Source organism: Triticum aestivum, chromosome 1A (genome assembly GCF_018294505.1).
Source record: "Triticum aestivum cultivar Chinese Spring chromosome 1A, IWGSC CS RefSeq v2.1, whole genome shotgun sequence".
Lineage (NCBI taxonomy): Eukaryota > Viridiplantae > Streptophyta > Magnoliopsida > Poales > Poaceae > Triticum > Triticum aestivum.
The window spans coordinates 219218078-219223927 of record NC_057794.1 but is presented as its reverse complement, the minus strand read 5'-3'; positions in this window follow the sequence as shown (position 1 = coordinate 219223927).

Here is a 5850-nt window from a genome sequence, read left to right as displayed (position 1 = left end):
TTTAGGTGGGTTTTGGGCCACTTTGGAAGGGTGTTGGGCTGCAACACACACGAGGCCTTCTCGGTCCCTCGGTTAACCGTTGGAGTATCAAACGAAGTCCAAATGGTACGAAACTTGACAGGCGGTCTACATGTAGTAAACCAAGGCTGCTTGGCAAGTCTCAGTCCGATCCGGAAATGTTTAACCCCCACACAAGAAAGAAAGGTAGAAATGACCACCGGAGGAGAACGGAGCGCCGGAATGCAAAACGGACAACGGGGAAAATGCTTGGATGGATGAGACGAACATGTATGCAAATGAAATGCACATGTTGACATGATATGCAATGCATGACACGCAAGCAATGACACGGCAACACCAGCGAATAACTGGAGGACACCTGGCACATCGGTCTCGGGGCGTTACACTTCGCCACACTGTCCTTCAAGTACTTTTGACCAAAGATGTTCCACGACGTAGCACGCTTCACCAACAAATGTTCTACTTGACGCAAAGCTAAGTCCAAAGCCCAATCTCATGGTGTACATATGCCACTTCCAATTCCATATCAACCATGGGAAGATATGAGTGTGGATTTCGTGCTTGGTTTGCTTCGAACTAGAAACGGAAAGGATTCCATCTTTGTTGTTGTGGACCGATTTTCAAAAATGGCACATTTCATACCATGCAAGAAGATAGACGATGCTTCACATGTTGCTAATCTTTTTTGTAGGGATATCTTGAGGTTGCGTGGAGTGCCAAGGACCATTGTCTGGATCGGGACGTCAAGTTCTTATGCTACTTTTGGAAGATCATTTGCGCCAAGCTCGGCATCAAGCTTCTATTCTCAACGGCATATCATCCTCAAACCGATGGCCAAACGAAAGCCACTAACCGGATGCTATCTACTCTCCTACGTGTGTTAATCAAGAAGAACATCAAGGAGTGGGAGGAGTGCTTACCCATCACCGAGTACGCCTACAATCAAGCCCGACAGATCACTACCGGCAAGTCCCCCTTCGAGGTTGTCTACGGCTTCAACCCATTGTCCCCATTGGACATTCTACCTCTTCCACTCCAAGAACACACAAACATGGATGAAATTGCAAGGGCAAGTTTTCTCAAGAAGATGCATGAAGATACAAGGGCAACAATCGAGCGTCAAGTACACCACATCGCCACAAAGCTCAATATCAACAAGACACCAACGGTGTTCCAACCGGGCGATCTTGTATGGCTTCACTTTTGCAAGGACCATTTCCCCAACGAGCGCAAGTCAAAGCAACTACCACGGGCCGATGGACCTTTCAAGGTGCTAGTGCGCTACAACGACAACGCTTACAAGATTGACATCACACGCGACAAGTACAACGCAAGCGACATCTTCAACGTGAAAGACTTGGCCAAGTACCATGGTGATGAAGATCACGATCTGTGGATGGATCTCTCCCAAGGGGGGGGAGATGATGAGAAGCATCCTTCCATCATCCCCTTGGATTCTATACCAACACATCGAGCCCCACGCGGACCTATGACAAGAGCTCGAGCACGCGCCGTGGAAACCGAGGTGACATCTTTCCTACTTGACTCACACATGAACTCAAATGAACTGATGTAAGGTGGAACCCTAGTGGCCGATCTTTCACGAAAGGAGCGGATCCCGCGAAGAACACGAGGAACAGGGGGGAACGAGGGAAATCACGAGGGGAAACACGAGAGAATCACTCAACCAACAAGAAATAGTCACACATGTGCTAGATCCTCGAGTACATAAGAGAAGATACACGATCCACAATCAACAATGGATGATACAAAAGGTAACAGTCTTCTCCGTGAGGAGGTCTTGATGGGGCTGCCCAAGAGGGGGTCTTGATGATCTTCTCCACAAGGAGGTCTTGAATCCAAAGGGATCTTCTCCGTAGAGGCCGCGATCTCTCTCGTGGAGTAGATCCGATGTGGATGAGCAATGCTCTATCTCTAAGATGAGCTAAACCAATGCTAACCCTAGAAAGTTGGGCGAGGTGGAGTATATATAGTCTAGGGGGAGAAGGGATACATGGGCCTCGGCCCTTCACTGTGCGCAGACAGGGGAGGCCGGATGTCCGGGCTGGTCGGGCCGGATATCCGGGCTTTCAGGCGATGCCGGATGTCCGGGCTGCAGTGGTGGCATTTGTTGCTCTCGGGTTCGGAGGGGCCGAATTTTTGGGCTGGTGGCCGGATGTCCGGGGGCTCGGGAGAGGACGGATGTCTGGGCTGTCGAGGCCGGATGTCCGGGGCCTGTAGCTTCTGGCGGCAAAGCTTCTGTGGTGGGAGGAGCTCCATGGGCCAGATGTCCGGGGTCTTGGCCGGATGTCCGGGGCCTGGGAGATGTTCTTGACTCCTTCCATTGGTTCTCTTCATCCATGAACTTGGGGACTTGTACATCTTCGTGCACATCTTCGGGAGGGTTCTCTTGGTACCTAATCATGCACAACACCTCGGACTTAGGTAGTAGCCATGTCTCATGCAAAGAAAGTGGAAGTTCGGAGAGGAGTGAGTTCACCTTATCTTCGATAGCCTTGGCTCGGGCTCGTGTCATTGGTCCAAGTGGTGTCGTTGGAGGTGTAGGTGCGGCCATGGGGATGATCATGGGATGCTCCGCATCATCTCCCCTCCCTTGGGGAAGATCCATCCTCGGATCAAATTCTTCATCACCATGGTATGGAGAAAGATCTTTGACGTTGAAGGTGTCGCTTACGGAGTACTTGTCGTGAGGGATGCCGATCTTATATGCGTTGTTGTTGTACCATGCAAGCACCTTGAAGGGTCCATCCGTGCGTGGTTGAAGTTTGGACTTGCGTTCTTGGGGAAAGCGGTCCTTGCGAAGGTCTAGCCACACGAGGTCTCCAATGTTGAATATCATAGGGTGCTTGTTGACGTTGAGCTTGGTCGCAAGGCGTTGTACTTGGCGCCCGATGGTGTTTCTTGTATCTTCATGCACCTTCTTGAGATGGGTCGCTCGTGCACTTGCGTCCAAATTGATGCACTCTTGGAGTGGTAGAGGAAGAATGTCCAATGGTGACAATGGGTTGAATCCGTAGACGACCTCGAAGGGGGACTTGCCGGTTGTTAAGTGTCTTGCTCGGTTGTAGGCGAACTCAGCGATGGGTAGACACTCCTCCCACCCCTTGATGTTCTTCTTGATGAGTACTCGAAGTAGAGCGGAGAGTGTGCGGTTTGTCACCTCCGTTTGGCCGTCGGTTTGAGGATGGTAGGCCATGGAGAAGAGTAGCTGATGAGGACATCAATACCATTGTTACACCCACAGCCCCTACTGTTACATATACTGGACCAATTACTAGAGCTCGCGCACGCCAATTAAATTACCAGGTACTTTCGTTTCTTGGTAATGATTCTAATGTTCATGAGATTATGATGCTGCCTAAATTGGATACATTTGTTTTGCTTACAAATGAAGGCCTAGCTTGGAGAAGGATGAACATTGGAGCAAGAACACGCATGGAGTTGATGGCATGCGCAAGGGGATCAAGAACGGAGTTACAAGTGATGATTTCAGGACTTTGAAGCCGCCATAAGGAGTGCATCAAGCCTTGGACGAAATATACAAGATGCCACTTCATAATATTCGTCCATAGGCTATTCTAGGTGCTGCGTCACCTTATTAATGGGCCAGGCCCATGTAATTTCGAAATACTTAAGTATAGGCTATTTTTGGAGTCCATATGTGTGGGGAAACAAGAGTTAGGGTTGGTTTCGGACCCCACCCTCAAGGACCACGAAATTCCCCCCTCTTCCTCCATATATACAGCCCTTAGGGCGTCGTTTAGACTTTGGGTTTTGTTTAGATTAAAAGTTCGCCATAGCTGCAACTTCGCATACTTCGTTTGTGTCCAACGACCAGACCAAGACGTCACAGAACCCCACCTTGATCAATAAGGCTTTCATCTTATATTCGCAATATCCCGATTGCAATCTCAGTTTCTTGCTTGTTCTTCGTTTGCTGGCAGGAAACAGACCCTCGTGGTCAGGTTGATCGTGCTCCGGCGTGGTCAATAACCCTCGGAAGTTGGTTTAGCGATTGCTAAGGCGCGACGTCTCGCACGTTCGTAGTCGGCTCGTCAAGGTTGACTCCCACAGAAAACGATAGCCACCATCTCATCGAAACATCGGGACACCTTAGCCTCTATCAAGTGGTATCAGATTTCCATGTAGCTCGGTGAGATTTTATAGTTTTTCGTAGATTAGATCGAGTCTGTTCTTCATACCTACAGTCCACGAAAAAGCCAGAAAAAAAATTAGGGTTAGTTCATCATATCCGAACCAATCTGAGCCTTTGCATAATCTTTTTAGGGTTTTTGCTTTGTTGAATTTGCGGTTGCATCATCGTGTCAAGTTGCTGGTCTTAGAGTCTAGTCTTTTAGAGTTTCAAGTTCTGGTCATAAGTTGTCACGCCGCCGCTGATAGAGGCAAAGGTGTCCCGTCTTTCGATGAGATGATGGATATCGCTTTGGTGGCAGTCGACTTTGACGATCTGACTACGAACGTGCGAGGATGTCGCGCCTTAGCAATCGCTAAACTAACTCCGAGAGGTTATTGACCACGCCGGAGCACGATCAACCTGACCACGAGGGTCTGTTTCCTGCGAGCAAACGAAGAACAAGCAAGAAACTGAGATTGCAATCTGCATATTGCGAATATAAGATGAAAGCTTTATTGATCAAGGTGGGGTTCTATGACGCCTTTGTCTGGTCGTTGAACACAAATGAAGTACGCGAAGTTGCAGCTATGGCGAACTTTTAATCTAAACAAAACCCGAAGTCTAAACGATGCCCTAAGGGCTGTATATATGGAGGAAGAGGGGGGGGAATTTCGTGGCCCTTGGTGGAGGGGTCCGAAATCAACCCTATCTCTTGTTTCCCCACACATACATACTCTAAAAATAGCCTATACTTATGTATTTCGAAATTACATGGGCCTGGCCCAATAATAAGGTGACGCAGCACCTAAAATAGCCTCGGGACGAAATTTGTGAAGTGGCATCTTGTATATTTCGTCCAAGGCTTCATGCACCCATTATGGTGGCTTCAAAGTCCTGAAATCATCACTTGTAACTCCGTTCTTGTTCCCCTTGCGCATGCCATCATCTCCATGCTTGTTCTTGCTCCAATGTTCATCCTTCTCCAAGCTAGGCCCTTCATTTGTAAGCAAAACAAATGTATCCAATTTAGGCAGCATCATATTCTCATGAACATTAGAATCATTACCAAGAAACGAAAGTACCTGGTAATTTAGTTGGCGTGCACGAGCTCTAGTAATTGGTCCAGTATGTATAGCAGCAGGGGCTGTGGGTGTAACAATTGTATTGATGTCCTCATCATCCTCCCCTTCTTGAAATGAAGTCGTCCTCGACGGAAGTTCACCTTCCTCACCCAAATAAAACTTCAAATCTGCAATGTTAAAAGTGGGACTAACCCCAAAATCTACAGGCAGCTCAAGTTTATATGCATTATCATTTATTTTCTCTAACACCTTAAAGGGACCATTAGCACGTGGCATTAACTTTGATTTGCGCAAATCAGGAAATCTATCCTTACGCAAATGTAACCAAACAAGATCTCCAGGTGCAAACACAACATGTTTTCTACCCTTATCTCCAGCAAGTTTATATTTAGCATTCATACGCTCAATGTTTTCCTTAGTTAACTCATGCATTTTTAAAATCAATTCAGCACGTTGTTTAGCATCAAAATTAACCTTCTCCGAAGATGGAAGAGGCAACAAATCAATAGGTGCACGAGGTAGGAAACCATACACAACTTCAAAAGGGCACATCTTAGTAGTAGAATGCAATGAACGATTATAAGCAAATTC